This window comes from Triticum urartu, chromosome 4 (assembly GCF_003073215.2).
Source record: "Triticum urartu cultivar G1812 chromosome 4, Tu2.1, whole genome shotgun sequence".
Taxonomy (NCBI): Eukaryota; Viridiplantae; Streptophyta; class Magnoliopsida; order Poales; family Poaceae; genus Triticum; species Triticum urartu.
Genome location: NC_053025.1, coordinates 19,968,147 through 19,985,608, shown reverse-complemented (window position 1 = coordinate 19,985,608; position 17,462 = coordinate 19,968,147).

Below are 17,462 nucleotides of genomic sequence, written 5' to 3'. Positions count from 1 at the left end.
GCGTGGTGACGATCTTGATGTACTACAGCAGCAGGGCTTCGCCTAAACTCCGCTACAGTATTATCGAGGTATATGGTGGCAGGGGGCACCGCACACGGCTAAGGAATAGATCACGTGGATCAACTTGTGTGTTCTAGGGTGCCTCTACCTCAGTATATAAAGGAGCCAAGGGGGGAGGGGGGCGCCGGCCAGGGAGAGAGGCGCAGGAGGAGTCCTACTCCTTCCGGGAGTAGGACTACCCCCCCCCAATCCTATTCCAACTAGGATTCCCCAAGGGGGGGAAAGAGAGAGAGGGGGGCCGGCCACCTTCTCCTAGTCCTAATAGGACTAGGGGAGGGGGAAGTGGCGCAGCCACCTTGGGCTGCCCCTTTCTCCTTTCCACTAAGGCCCATGAAGGCCCATATGGCTCCCGGGGGGTTCCGGTAACCTCCCGGTAACCCGGTAAAATCCCGATTTCACCCGGAACACTTCCGATATCCAAATATAGGCTTCCAATATATCAATCTTTACGTCTCGACCATTTTGAGACTCCTCGTCATGTCCATGATCACATCCGGGACTCCGAACAACATTCGGTACATCAAAATGCATAAACTCATAATATAACTGTCATCGTAACCTTAAGCGTGCGGACCCTACGGGTTCGAGAACAATGTAGACATGACCGAGACACGTCTCCAGTCAATAACCAATAGCGGGACCTGGATGCCCATATTGGCTCCTACATATTCTATGAAGATCTTTATCGGTCAGACAGCATAACAACATACGTTGTTCCCTTTGTCATCGGTATGTTACTTGCCCGAGATTCGATCGTCGGTATCCAATACCTAGTTCAATCTCGTTACCGGCAAGTCTCTTTACTCGTTCCGTAATACATCATCTCGCAACTAACTATTTAGTTGCAATGCTTGCAAGGCTTATGTGATGTGCATTACCGAGAGGGCCCAGAGATACCTCTCCGACAATCGGAGTGACAAATCCTAATCTCGAAATACGCCAACCCAACATCTACCTTTGGAGACACCTGTAATGCTCCTTTATAATCACCCAGTTACGTTGTGACGTTTGGTAGCACCCAAAGTGTTCCTCCGGCAAACAGGAGTTGCATAATCTCATAGTCATAGGAACATGTATAAGTCATGAAGGAAGCAATAGCAACATACTAAACGATCGTGTGCTAAGCTAATGGAATGGGTCATGTCAATCAGATCATTCAACTAATGATGTGACCTCGTTAATCAAATAACAACACTTTGTTCATGGTTAGGAAACATAACCATCTTTGATTAACGAGCTAGTCAAGTAGAGGCATACTAGTGACACTCCGTTTGTCTATGTATTCACACATGTATTATGTTTCCGATTAATACAATTCTAGCATGAATAATAAACATTTATCATGAAATAAGGAAATAAATAATAACTTTATTATTGCCTCTAGGGCATATTTCCTTCACAGACTTGGGTTTCTTCTCCTGATCAGCAACTTGCTTGCTTTTCTTCTTGAAGTTCCCCTTCTTCTTCCCTTTGCCCTTTTTCTTGAAACTAGTGGTCTTGTTGACCATCAACACTTGATGCTCCTTCTTGATTTCTACCTCCGCAGCTTTCAGCATTGCGAAAGAGCTCGGGAATAGTCTTATTCATCCCTTGCATATTATAGTTCATCACAAAGCTCTTGTAGCTTGGTGGCAGTGATTGGAGAATTCTGTCAATGACGCAATCATCTGGAAGATTAACTCCCATCTGAATCAAGTGATTATTATACCCAGACATTTTGAGTATATGCTCACTAACAGAACTGTTCTCCTCCATCTTGCAGCTATAGAACTTATTGGAGACTTCATATCTCTCAATCCGGGCATTTGCTTAAAATATTAACTTCAACTCCTGGAACATCTCATATGCTCCATGACATTCAAAACGTCGTTGAAGTCCCGATTCTAAGCCGTAAAGCATGGCACACTGAACTATCGAGTAGTCATCAGCTTTGCTCTGCCAGACGTTCATAACATCTGGTGTTGCTCCAGCAGCAGGCCTGGCACCCAGCGGTGCTTCCAGGACGTAATTCTTCTGTGCAACAATGAGGATAATCCTCAAGTTACGGACCCAGTTCGTGTAATTGCTACCATCATCTTTCAACTTTGCTTTCTCAAGGAACGCATTAAAATTTAACGGAACAACAGCATGGGCCATTTATCTACAATTAACATAAACAAGCAAGATACTATCAGGGACTAAGTTCATGATAAATTTAAGTTCAATTAATCATATTACTCAAGAACTCCCACTTAGATAGACATCCCTCTAATCATCTAAGTGATCACGTGATTCCAAATCAACTAAACCATAACCGATCATCACGTGAAATGGAGTAGTTTTCAATGGTGAACATCGCTATGTTGATCATATCTACTATATGATTCACGCTCGACCTTTCGGTCTCAGTGTTCCGAGGCCATATCTGCATATGCTAGGCTCGTCAAGTTTAACCTGAGTATTTCTGCGTGTGCAAAACTGGCTTGCACCCGTTGTAGATGGACGTAGAGCTTATCACACCCGATCATCACGTGGTGTCTGGGCACGACGAACTTTGGCAACGGTGCATACTCAGGGAGAACACTTTTATCTTGAAATTTAGTGAGAGATCATCTTATAATGCTACCGTCAATCAAAGCAAGATAAGATGCATAAAAGATAAACATCACATGCAATCAATATAAGTGATATGATATGGCCATCATCATCTTGTGCTTGTGATCTCCATCCTCAGCACCGTCGTGATCACCATCGTCACCGGCGCGACACCTTGATCTCCATCGTAGCATCGTTGTCGTCTCGCCAATCTTATGCTTCTACACTATCGCTACCGCTTAGTGATAAAGTAAAGCATTACAGCGATTATGCATTGCATACAATAAAGCGACAACCATATGGCTCCTGCCAGTTGCCGATAACTCGGTTACAAAACATGATCATCTCATACAATAAAATTTAGCATCATGTCTTGACCATATCACATCACAACATGCCCTGCAAAAACAAGTTAGACGTCCTCTACTTTTGTTGCAAGTTTTACGTGGCTGCTACGGGCTTAAGCAAGAACCAATCTTACCTACGCATCAAAACCACAACGATAGTTTGTCAAGTTGGTGCTGTTTTAACCTTCGCAAGGACCGGGCGTAGCCACACTCGGTTCAACTAAAGTTGGAGAAACTGTCACCCGCAAGCCACCTATGTTGCAAAGCACGTCGGGAGAACCGGTCTCGCGTAAGCGTACGCGTAATGTCGGTCCGGGCCCGCTTCGTCCAACAATACCGCCGAACCAAAGTATGACATGCTGGTAAGCAGTATGACTTATATCGCCCACAACTCACTTGTGTTCTACTCGTGCATATAACATCAACACATAAAACCTAGGCTCGGATGCCACTGTTGGGGAATGTAGTAATTTCAAAAAAATTCCTACGCACACGCAAGATCATGGTGATGCATAGCAACGAGAGGGGAGAGTGTGATCTACGTACCCTTGTACCGATCGACAACGGAAGCGTTGGTTGATGTAGTCGTACGTCTCCACGGCCCGACCGATCAAGCACCGAAACTACGGCACCTCCGAGTTCTAGCACACGTTCAGCTCGATGACGATCCCCGGACTCCGATCCAGCAAAGTGTCGGGGAAGAGTTCCGTCAGCACGACGGCGTGGTGAGATCTTGATGTACTACCTGTCGCAGGGCTTCGCCTAAGCACCGCTACAATATTATCGAGGACTATGGTGGAAGGGGGCACCGCACACGGCTAAGAATATGATCACGTGGATCAACTTGTGTCTCTAGGGGTGCCCCTGCCTCCGTATATAAAGGTCAAGGGGGGGGGCCGGCCGGCCATATAGGCGCGCCAGGAGGAGTCCTACTCCCTCTGGGAGTAGGACTCCCCCCCCCCTTTCCTAGTTGGAATAGGATTCGGAGGGAAAAGAGAGAGAGAAGGAGGGGGGCGCCGGCCCCCTCTCTCCTTGTCCTATTCGGACTAGGGGGGGAGGGGCGCGCGGCCCAGCCCTGGCCCCCTCTCTCTTCTTCCACTAAGGCCCATAATACCTCCCGGGGGGTTCCGGTAACCTCCCGGTACTCCGGTAAAATCCCGATTTCACCCGGAACACTTCCGATATCCAATATAGGCTTCCAATATATCAATCTTTATGTCTCGATCATTTCGAGACTCCTCGTCATGTCCGTGATCACATCCGGGACTCCGAACAACCTTCGGTACATCAAAATGCATAAACTCATAATAAACTGTCATCGTAACGTTAAGCGTGCGGACCCTACGGGTTCGAGAACAATGTAGACATGACCGAGACACGTCTCCGGTCAATAACCAATAGCGGAACCTGGATGCTCATATTGGCTCCTACATATTCTACGAAGATCTTTATCGGTCAGACCGCATAACAACATACGTTTGTTCCCTTTGTCATCGGTATGTTACTTGCCCGAGATTCGATCGTCGGTATCTCAATACCTAGTTCAATCTCGTTACCGGCAAGTCTCTTTACTTTCCGTAATACATCATCCCGCAACTAACTCATTAGTCGCAATGCTTGCAAGGCTTATGTGATGTGCATTACCAAGAGGGCCCAGAGATACCTCTCCGACAATCGGAGTGACAAATCCTAATCTCGAAATATGCCAACCCAACATGTACCTTTGGAGACACCTGTAGAGCTCCTTTATAATCATCCAGTTACGTTGTGACGTTTGGTAGCACACAAAGTGTTCCTCCGGCAAACGGGAGTTGCATAATCTCATAGTCATAGGAACATGTATAAGTCATGAAGAAAGTAATAGCAACATACTAAACGATCGGGTGCTAAGCTAATGGAATGGATCCTGTCAATCAGATCATTCAACTAATGATGTGATCCTGTTAATCAAATGACAAGTCTTTGTCCATGGTTAGGAAACATAACCATCTTTGATTAACAAGCTAGTCTAGTAGAGGCATACTAGTGACACTTTGTTTGTCTATGTATTCACACATGTATTATGTTTCCGGTTAATACAATTCTAGCATGAATAATAAACTTTTATCATGATATATAAGGAAATAAATAATAACTTTATTATTGCCTCTAGGGCATATTTCCTTCAGGAACTTCCCGAGGGCCACAGCAGGCGGTACCGCAGACTCTCCCTCTTCTCTCATGCGATTCGCTTGCGCGTTAAAAGGGGGGCTCCTGAGCATTGCGCCTCAGGAGCTCTTACTGGCTCTCCAGCCGTCACCCCTGGCCTTGACCATGGCATGTGACCTGGCATACCAGCGGCGGCTGAGCTCGCTCGAGGGCCGGGACCTGAAGACGTAGAGCACCAAGAAGAACATGGAGGGGAGGGGGAGGCCCGCACGGGCCTGACCAAGCTACCCTATAGTGGCCGACGCATGAGTCCGGCATGACTCGAGGAGCCGACCCCGGACAGACAAGATAACTTCTCGCTCCGGATCCACCAGTCTCTACGGCACGAGACCCTCGCTCACTCCCTTCGTTGCCCTGCTGCGGCGATGTTTTCTTCCTTTCCCATCCTAAGATAGTTGCTTGCACACTAAAGGGGACCTCTTGAGCATCGTGCCTCAGGAGCTCTGACTGGACCTCTGGCTGCTCACCTCCTGGCCTTGACCACGGCACGCGACCTGGCATACCAGCGACGGCTGCAACCTTCCTGGGGACCAGGACCTGTCAGCGTAGAGCACCAAGCTGCCTCAGGATTGAAAAGGGGAGGCCGAGCCTCGACAGGATATGCGCACACAAATCTTCATAATGAGGGCTATGTTGACAAAAGGCATTACAGACGCTTTACGCGCCCCCACGGGGTTCATTTATTGATTCCTCGCAGGGAACAAAAGGGAAGGAACTCCTAGGAGTTCTATCTACATGCGCCAGATGTCGCCAACACCATCATCAACAGTGGGCCACGTGAGGCCGGCGCCAACCCCATCCAGATCAGCGGCGACGGCGGCTGGACGCCGCAGCCCTGCTCCGGGCTCGGCGAGAGCTTGGGGGCACGTAGCTGTCGTCGCTCATCTCCGGAGACTCCACAAGCTCGGGAGAGTCGCTGGACCACCAGGAGTCGCTGTTGTCGCTAGAGGAGCTGCTGGTGAAGCCTGCGGCAGGCCCAACGATCACCGCAGAGCCGTCCTGGCGACCTCCTTCAGGGCAGCACTCCAGGCGACGGCCTCCCTCGTCGAAGACCTTGAAGAACAGCACGGAGGCGCCATCGTACTCGAAGTGGATCGCGAGGGCGCCCTCCGCGCGACAGACTCGGGCAATCTCGCCCCAGCCTCGGGTCATGAAGATCTTCCTGGAGGCAACGGCTCCAATCTCCGCTCCAGTCGTTGGGGCGTCGCAGTCGGCGTGTTGCAGCCAAAGCTCGCGAAGGCCCCTCGACAGCATCTTGGCTGAGAAGAACTGTGGAAGGCAAATCCAGGTGCTCGGGGGCAGCACCGCCCATATCACGAACTCGCGCGAGGAGTCCGTCGCTTGGACCCCTGGGGTGACGGCGTGCGCCTCTGTGGCACGCCGACCACAGCCCTGGCACGGGCGGAGCCGCTCACCGCTCCTCCCTCTAGAATCATCGGCGCAAGTATACAAGGGCAGCGGGTACCCAGGCGGCGGCCTTTCGTACCAAGGCCGCGACACCACCGGCCTCACTACCATCTCGCGGTGATGGGACCTCCTATTCTTCGGCGGGAGCAGCTCGGGCTTAGTGAGGGGAGCCTTGCCCTTCTCGGCGGCCGAGAATCTCTGGATCGGCGCCATGTCTGCACAAGCAAGGAGTGGATCTAGGAAGGAGAAGAAGAGGGAGAGGCAGAGGAAAGATGGGCGACGGGGGCACCGCTCCCCTCCCATTTATACCAGGAGAAGACCAACCAGCACCCCCACGATTACAGGTAATGATGGTTTTCCTTGCATGTCGCAGGGACTTGTCAAGTTGGGAAGTTGCTGACGCAGCGTGGGGAAGCGGAGATGCCCATGACCAATCAACCGCCACACGTCGACCAAGGCCGCATGCTATTAGGGCCCGCGAAGCTCCGCACTTGACCTTTGGCTTCACCCCAAAGCCAAGCCCGAGCGCACCTTGGGCCCGGGGGCTACTGTCGGTGTTCTGGGAATGGGGGTCCCCAGACTTGCCTGTCTGCGGCCCACGATGTGGCTTTGCTAGCAGGCCTGTACGACCCATCTTCATCAACAAGGCATTCAAGACCTTCGTGAGTGGCTAAGCCTCGCGGGGCGGACGGTGCAAGACCTCCTCAGGAGCGGCCTCGCCAGGCAGGCTCGCGAGGGGCGGAGAGATCAAGGCAAGGCAAACCTCACGAGGTTCTCGTGACGTGAGCCATGACGATCGAGACCAGGCGGGTGATACGTCTCCGTCGTATCTATAATTTTTTATTGTTCCATGCCAATATTCTACAATTTTTATATACTTTTGGCAACTTTTTATACTATTTTTGAGACTAACATATTGATCCAGTGCCCAATGACAGTTCCTGTTTGTTGCATGTTTTTTTGTTTCGCAGAAAATCCATAACAAACGGAGTCCAAACGGGATAAAAACAGACGAAGAATATTTTTTGGAATATATGTGAAATATGGGAAGAAAATCAACTCGAGACAGTGTCCGAGGGAGCCACGAGGCAGGGGGCGCGCCCCACCCCCTGGGCGCGCCCCTGACCCTCACGGGCCCCCCGTAAGGCGGTTACTGCTCTTCTTCGGCCGCAAGAAAGCTAATTTTTGGGGGAAAAAATAAGTGCATAGAATTCGAAGTCAGGGATGACATGCTAGCAGTGGCATCTCCCACATAAAACTTGCTATCAGTCTAGTAAAGTAGTCAATTGCTTAGGGACAATTTCGCAACTCCTATCACCACTTTTCCACACTCTCTATACTAACTTTATTGCTTCTTTATCTAAACAGCCCCTAGTTTTTATTTACGTGCTCTTTATATTCTTGCAAACCTATCCAACAACACCTACAAAGTACTTCTAGTTTTATACTTGTTCTAGGTAAAGCGAACGTCAAGCGTGCGTAGAGTTGTATTGATGGTCGATAGAACTTGAGGGAATATTTGTTCTACCTTTAGCTCCTCGTTGGGTTCGACACTCTTACTTATCGAAAGAGGCTACAATTGATCCCCTATACTTGTGGGTTATCAAGACGTTTTTCTGGCGCTGTTGCCGAGGAGCCATAGCATGGGGTGAATATTCTCGTGTGTGCTTGTTTGCTTTATCACTAAGTAATTTTTATTTGCTGTTCTAAGTTGTTTTCTATCTTTAGTTATGGGTAGGAAACGCAAAATACCAAAAAAAATTAGTTGTACCTGCTACAGCAATGGTTGAAGAACCACTCAAAATCTATCACACTCTTGAAGCTTTTTACCTGGATCATCTTCGATCCCTATGTGCTCGTGCTGAAACCCCAACTAGCTTAGTTGATGGCAAATCTTTAGATGAGCATGCTTGTTATGTGCGACGCCGTTTATCTCAAAAAGGGAAACTTTTACTGGATCAAATTCATCGTTGCAGTGTTATGCTTGGAATTTATGGAAATATATGATTGTACTTGTTGTTCTAAAGACCCTAAGAAACACCTTCCTTACCAATGTGGGTTTAGTGATAATGGAATCGTATCTTCGTATACTAAGGTTGTTTATAGTTACTATGATGTTCAACAAATTGAAGAATTTGTTGCTTTTAGGGGTACTTGTGAAATTGCTCCTTTTATTGAAGAGTATGATACTACTTTGTACAAATCTGAAAATTTGGCCATACTTAAATATTGCTATGATAATTATGCTTCTAATCCTTATATTAAACCATATATTGAGGACTCCTCCGCTGTCCAAGAAGAGACTAATATTTTGCAGGAGTCTATGGAAGAAGGAATTGATGAAACTGTGAGCTCATTGGATGAAAAACATGATGAGGAGAACGAAGAACAAAAGGAGGAAGAGTGGATTGATCACCCGTGCCCACCTTCTGATGAGAGTAACTCTTCAACTCATACATTGTTTAATTTCCCTTCGTGCTTACGGAAGGATGAATACTATGATGATTGTTATGATCACGTTGATTCTTTTGAAATATCCCTTTTTGATGATGCTTGCTATGCTTGTGGCCAAGATGCCAATATGAATTATGCTTGTGGATATGAACTTGATATAGTTCCTTATGTTAAACATGAAATTGCTGCTATTGCACCCACGCATGATAGTCCTATTATCTTTTTGAATTCTCCCAACTACACTATATCGGAGAAGTTTACCCTTATTAAGGATTATATTGATAGGTTGCGTTTTACTATTAGACATGATGATTTTGATAGATATAATATGCATGTTCTTGCTGCTCCTACTTGCAATTATTATGAGAGAGGAACTATATCTCCGCCTCTTTATGTTTCCAACATGATAAAATTGCAAGAAACCGCTTATGCTATGTATTGGCATTTACTTGATGTGCCTGAATTGTTCTTGTATGACATGCCGATGCATATGAAGAGAGTTAGACTTCGTCATTACTTGATATATGTTGCTTTGTGCTCACTACTAAATGCCAAATCATTGCTAATTCAAATTGGCTTTGATATACCTTGGGATCCGGGTGGATCCATTACTTGAGCACTATATGCCTAGCTTAATGGTTTTAAAGAAAGTGCTGCCAGGGAGACAACCCGGAAGTTTTAGAGAGTCATTTATTTCTGTTGTGTTCTTTTATAAGGTTTAAAAATAAAAATAATGTGCCAAGGTTTGCCTTTAGGATGTTTTAGATGCTCGTTGGTTTGTACGGTGCAGGACAGAAACTTTGGCTGTAGTGCGCGATTTTACATTTTTTACTGGAACGTCAAACAATTCTGAAACTTTTTGCACTGTCTTTATATACAAATTTTTTATTTTTCCTAATTTTGGTATAATTTTTGGAGTACCAGAGGTATGGTGAATGTTCAGATTATTACAGACTGTTCTGTTTTAGACAGATTCTGTTTTTGATGCATAGTTTGCTTGTTTTGATGAAACTATCAATTTATCAGTGGATTAAGCCATGGAAAAGTTATATTACAGTAGCTACAATGCAAAAACAAAATATGAATTGGTTTACAACAGTACTTAGAGTAGCGATTTGCTTTATTATGCTAATGGATCTTACCGAGTTTTCTGTTGAGTTTTGTGTGGATGAAGTGTTGGAAGATTGAGGAGGTCTCGATGTGAGAAGAAGGAAGAGAGGCAAGAGATCAAGATTGGGGATGCCTGAGGCATACCAAGTAAATATTCAAGGAGACTCAAGCATCTAAGCTTGGGGATGCCCCGGAAGGCATCCATCTTTCTTCAACAAGTATCGGTGTGTTTTCGGATTCGTTTTGTTCATGCGATATGTGCAATCTTGGAGTGTCTTTTGCATTTAGTTTTCACTATTCTTTTATGCACCATGCTGGTATGAGATAGTCCTTGGTTGATTTATAGAATGCTAATTGCACTTCATTATATCCTTTGAGTATGGCTTTATAGAATGCTTCATGTGCTTCACTTATATCATTTGAAGTTTGGATTGCCTGTTTCTCTTCACATAGAAAACCGCCATTTGTAGAATGCTCTTTTGCTTCACTTATATTTGTTAGAGCGTGGGCATATCTTTTGTAGAAAGAATTAAACTCTCTTGCTTCACTTATATCTATTTAGAGAGATGACAGGAACTGGTTATTCACATGGTTAGTCATAAAATCCTACATAAAACTTGTAGATCACTCAATATGATATGTTTGATTCCTTGCAATAGTTTTGCGATATAAAGGTGGTGATATTAGAGTCGTGCTAGTTGAGTAATTGTGAAATTGAGAAATACTTGTGTTGAGGTTTGCAAGTCTCGTAGCATGCACGTATGGTGAACCGTTATGTAACGAAGTTGGAGCATGAGGTATTTATTGATTGTCTTCTTTATGAGTGACGACCGGGGACGGGCGATGGTCTTTTCCTACCAATCTATCCCCCTAGGGGCATGCGTAGTAGTACTTTGCTTTGAGGGCTAATAAACTTTTGCAATAAGTATATGAGTTCTTTATGACTAATGTGAGTCCATGGATTATACGCACTCTCACCCTTCCATCATTGCTAGCCTCTTCGGTACCATGCATTGCCCTTTCTCACCTCGAGAGTTGGTGCAAACTTCGCCGGTGCATCCAAACCCCGTGATATGATACACTCTATCACACATAAGCCTCCTTATATCTTCCTCAAAACAGCCACCATACCTACCTATCATGGCATTTCCATAACCATTCCGAGATATATTGCCATGCAACTTCCATCATCATCATATACATGACTTGAGCATTTATTGTCATATTGCTTTGCATGATCGTAAGATAGCTAGCATGATGTTTTCATGGCTTGTCCGTTTTTTTGATGTCATTGCTACGCTAGATCATTGCACATCACGGTACACTGCCGGAGGCATTCATATAGAGTCATATCTTTGTTCTAGATATCGAGTTGTAATATTGAGTTGTAAGTAAATAAAAGTGTGATGATCATCATTATTAGAGCATTGTCCCAGTGAGGAAAGGATGATGGAGACTATGATTCCCCCACAAGTCGGGATGAGACTCCGGACGAAAAAAATAAAGAAAAAAAGAGAGAAAAAAATAAAAAAAAGAGAAAGGCCAAAAAAAGAGAGGAGGTCCCCAAAAAATGAGAGAAAAAGAGAGAAGGGACAATCCTACTATCGTTTTACCACACTTGTGCTTCAGAGTAGCACCATGTTCTTCATATAGAGAGTCTCTTGAGTTATCACTTTCATATACTAGTGGGAATTTTCATTATAGAACTTGGCTTGTATATTCCGATGATGGGATTCCTCAAATGCCCGAGGTCTTCATGAGCAAGCAAGTTGGATGCACACCCACTTAGTTTCAGTTTGAGCTTTCATACACTTATAGCTCTTAGTGCATCTGTTGCATGGCAATCCCTACTCCTCACATTGACATCAATTGATGGGCATCTCCATAGCCTGTTGATTAGCCGTGCCGATGTGAGACTTTCTCCTTTTTTGTCTTCTCCACACAACCTCCATCATCATATTCTATTCCACCCATAGTGCTATGTCCATGGCTTGCGCTCATGTATTGCGTGAGGGTTGAAAAGGCTGAAGCGCGTTAAAAAGTATGAACCAATTGCTCAGCTTGTCATCGGGGTTGTGCATGATTTGAATGCTTTGTGTGGTGAAGATGGAGCATAGCCAGACATATGATTTTGTAGGGATGAGCTTTCTTTGGCCATGTTATTTTGATAAGACATAATTGCTTGGTTAGTATGCTTGAAGTATTATTGTCTTAATGTCAAATGATAGACTATTGATTTGAATCACTCGTGTCTTAATATTCATGCCATGATTAGATTATGTGATCAAGATTATGCTAGGTAGCATTCCACATCAAAAATTATCTTTTTTATCATTTACCTACTCGAGGACGAGCAGGAATTAAACTTGGGGATGCTGATACGTCTCCGTCGTATCTATAATTTTGATTGTTCCATGCCAATATTCTACAACTTTTATATACTTTTGGCAACTTTTTATACTATTTTTAGGGACTAACATATTGATCCAGTGCCCAGTGCCAGTTCCTGTTTGTTGCATGTTTTTTCTTTCGCAGAAAATCCATATCAAACGGAGTCCAAACGGGATAAAAACGGATGGAGAATATTTTTGGAATATATGTGAAATATGGGAAGAAAATCAACGCGAGACGGTGTCCGGGGGAGCCATGAGGCAGGGGGGCGCGCCCCTGACCCTCATGGCCCCCCGTAAGGTGGTTACTGCTCTTCTTCGGCCGCAAGAAAGCTAATTTTCGGGGGGGGGGGGGAATCGGGGAGAAGGTTTCAATCCAATCGGAGTTACAGATCTCTGGATATATAAAAAACGGTGAAAGGGCAGAATCCCAGAACGCAGAAACTGAGAGAGACAGAGAGGCAGATCCAATCTCTAAGGGGCTCTCGCCCCTCCGCCACCATGGAGGCCATGGACTAGAGGGGAAACCCTTCTCCCATCTAGGGAGAAGGTCAAGGAAGAAGAAGAAGGAGGGGGGCTCTCTCCCCCTCTCTCCCGGTGGCGCCAGAACGCCGCCGGGGCCATCATCGTGTGACGGCGATCTACACCAACACCTCCATCATCTTCACCAACATATCCATCACCTTCCCCCATCTATCTACAGTGGTCCACTCTCCCACAACCCACTGTACCCTCTACTTGAACATGGTGCTTTATGCTTCATATTATTATCCAATGATGTGTTGCCATCCTATGATGTCTGAGTAGATTTTCGTTGTCCTATCGGTGGTTGATGAATTTCTATGATTGATTTAATTTGCTTGTGGTTAAGTTGCTGTCCTTTGGTGCCCATCATATGAGTGCGCGCGTGGATCACGCCATAGGGTTAGTTGTATGTTGATAGGACTATGTATTGGAGGGCAAGAGTGACAGAAACTTCAGCCTAGCATAGAAATTGATGCATACGGGATTGAAGGGGGATCATTATATCTTAATGCTATGGTTGGGTTTTACCTTAATGAACATTAGTAGTTGCGGATGCTTGCTAATAGTTCCAATCATAAGTGCATCGAATTCCAAGTCAGGCATGACATGTTAGCAGTGGCCTCTCCCACATAAAACTTGCTATCGGTCTAGTAAAGTAGTCAATTGCTTAGGGACAATTTCGCAACTCCTATCACCACTTTTCCACACTCGCTATACTAACTTTATTGCTTCTTTATCTAAACAGCCCCTAGTTTTTATTTATGTGCTTTTTATATTCTTGCAAACCTATCCAACAACACCTACAAATTACTTCTAGTTTTATACTTGTTCTAGGTAAAGCGAACGTCAAGCGTGCGTAGAGTTGTATCGGTGGTCGATAGAACTTGAGGGAATATTTGTTCTACCTTTAGCTCCTCGTTGGGTTCGACACTCTTACTTATCAAAAGAGGCTACAATTGATCCCCTATACTTGTGGGTTATCAGCGGGCGCCAGGCGTACGCCAGCGCGCGCAGCGTCCTTGTTTCCTCTTTGGTGCTAAGGGGGCAAGCACATGCGCGGAGTACCGAGGCATCAAGCAAAGGTTTCCATATGGGTGCAACAAGACCAAGACCAGCAGGATAGCAAGATGGAGGTCACCATGGAGCCCAAGGCGGTGTCACCACCAGAGCCTTTTGCAGACGAAGACCAATTTTGTCAAGATCAGATGTACTAGCTGCCCTTTTCAAATTGGCCATTGTTGGCTCCCTTCCTGCTCAATATTTGGGGAGAGGACCAGGGCCTCTATAAATAGGACTAGCCACCACCATAGCTAGGGGGGTCAGATTGAGAGAGACCAGAACAACCACAAGTTTACCGAGCACAAGAACACCTCTCCTCAGGAGGCTGTTCTTCCCCTTGTACTGTTCATCCTCAGCCCAAGAGGCAATCCACTACCACACACTGGAGTAGGGTATTACACCACAACGGTGGCCCGAACCAGTATAAATCTCGTGTCCTTTGTGTTGCGAGTTCGTCGAGTTAGTTCGTAAGATCTTAGCTGAGTTAGGACGTGGATCGGTAGAGGGAAAATCTTCGCGCGCACCCCAGTTTTCGAATCTTAAGGGTTTTGCCGGAACCCGTGATCCGACAGCTACGATATTTGTGCGCCCCGCCGCTAGTTGTGTCACCGCGATGCGGTGCTCCTACACCACTGCGAGGCAGAACTAACTCCTCTGCTCAGAACTACTCCTCTGCTCCTCTGGTTTGGAAGGGCACCGCCACGGCTGCGATATTTGTGCGCCCCGCCGCTAGTTGTGTCACCGCGATGCGGTGCTCCTATAGTACTGCGAGGCAGAACTACTCCTCTGCTCCGACATGGAGAAGAGGCCGTCTGCCTCATCGACTACGGCGTCAACGACCATCGCCTCCTCCTCCTCCACGGCCTGCGCATCCTCCTCTGTTGGTTGCTCCTCTTCCTAGACCTTCACTAGCGCCATGGGCTGTCATCCTCTTCCACCTTCGCCTCCTCCTCCGTGCTTAGCTCCAAAGGGAGTTGGCCAGCCACAATGCGGGTCAGCTGGCGCTGATCGTCCACTGGTGGACCTCTACCCTCTTGGAAGTCTAAAAAATGTTCGGACTGCTTGGTCCCGAGGGCATCTCCAGTATTGACCCCCAAAACAAACACCTTATTTGTCTGCTGACTAGTCCGGAACCGTCCGTGGACACGGCTACGGGAGCTGTCCATCCAACCCTGTCCCCTAAATGTCCGTCCTTGTTTCTTTTTAAGTCTGCAACACTCAAAATAATTATAAGAATAGCACAATTCAGTCATAAATATCATGCAAATATTCCGAATACAACAATAGTTCAAATGTAAATATTACATACAAAATAACTGGATGAGTATTTTGAAATCATCGATTCCAAACTCAACGATACTCAAGACAGAATTGTCATATGTCGTCCCATGCACTATGCCCCTTGAGCTTCATCCAACATGGCCTACCTCGGTCCTGTGGTACAGCATGGCAGCCCGTTCGGGCTATACACGTGATGATAATCAAGTTGAAACATTGAGTGAATCAATGAATTGACCAACATGTAGAGCAACAAAAGGCAAAACTGACGATCTCCATGGTTGAAGAGCCCGATGGCCACATTGTCTCCACTCGTGCAATCAAACTGCACCTCATGAGGGTGCCGAAGATGATGTACCACCAATGCGCTAGCGACTTCGCATTGCGGTTATGGATCACGTATAAGCCGTAGGACACGAAGTTCTTTTGCTCATGAAAGGAAGCATGCATGTGTTTGCGGAGTGATCAAGTCCCCTTGCCTCATGCCTACAAAGTTCACATATACGACCTTCGGGCGTGGTGACCATCATGGATGGCAGTGGCAGCCAGTGAAGAGTAACTAGTTGCGGATTGGTCCTGGGTGGACGGTGGCGTCCAAGGTGAGCAGGAGTGTAGGTGGGACTGCAAACGTCTGAGGATGCCCGAGCGGCAGCCGGAGAGGTACATCGGTGGCGGCGGGCAAGGAGGGTGCAGATGCAAAGTAAGGGGGGAGGGCAGTGGCGGAGTGGAAGGAAAATGCATCGAGAGGATGATTTGAGTGGCCGGGGGGTGGTGGAGTCATACGTGACGGTGATTCAGACTCCTGCAAAGCCTTCTCCCTAGTTTGCTTCTGATTTGTGAGAATCCGGACAAACGGACACGCGAGCGGACCAATAAGATACTTCCTCCGTTTTTATTTACTCCGCATATTAGGTTTCTTTGAAGTCAAACTTTATATATACTTTCAACAAGTTTGTAGAAAAATATATTAACATATACACCACCAAATATACATCATTTGATTCATCATTGCATATATTTTCACATCATATATATTTGTTATTGTATGTTTTGTACACACGTAGTCAAATTTTTGATTTCAGTTAAATCTAATATGCAAAGTAAATAAAAATGAAGAGAGTACTTTATTGAATGACAAATTACGTCTGAACGATTACGTATGGTCTGAGAGTTGACGGAGACGCCGTGGCACATGGAAAAGGTTTGGGCGTCCGCCCGCCTGATATTTTCTTTCTTTTTAGCTCTTGTCACGGGAGTGAGGGGGGGAGGAGGGTCTGCACATGCAACGCGGCAGATAGCTCCGGGAGAGCAGGTGATTAGCGTTCACTTTTCAGGGCACATCAAGTTTGACCTGGAAAGTTAGGACCTTGACGCGTAATCACTACGGCAGTGCTAATAGTAGCGATCACTAGCCAATGCAGGCAGGCAGACACATGACACTGATGACAGCTACCGGCTACTGTTATTTTTGTCTCCCTTTCCCCCCGTGATAATCATGGTGTTTTCTCTGTTCCAAGCCACGCGAACGCGATAGTCGGCCACCTCAGACGCCCAAATCCTTTTTGTAATGGCAAGCGCCCCACTTAGTTCTTAAGTATTTATTTATTTTTTATTTACGTCGGCGTCAAAGGCTTAACTGGTGCGAAGGTGGTAGAAGCCACTTGGAAGTAAAATTTTCTTTTGCGGGAACAGGCCACTTGTAGGTTAGGAGTATACTTGATTATGAGTCCGCTAAAAGGGATACCTAATCATGGTAACTTTAATACTAATGACTGATGAAAAGTAGTTATTTTCTACTCAACCTTGTAACACCAAGCACTTCGCATGTAACCACACAATAGTTGCTACCCCCCACCCACCCAGTAAAACACGGGGAAATTTGGTCCATGCCAGTGGTGAACTCGGATATTCGATGGCTGCCACTAAAGCTTCACGAATTCGGTCTGTGCCACTGCTGCTTGCGAAAATATTAGCTACATGCCCCTGTGCACCGTCTCTATTAGGTCATGACTCGTTTTCGTTTGCTTTGACTCATTTTTCTCTCTACGAA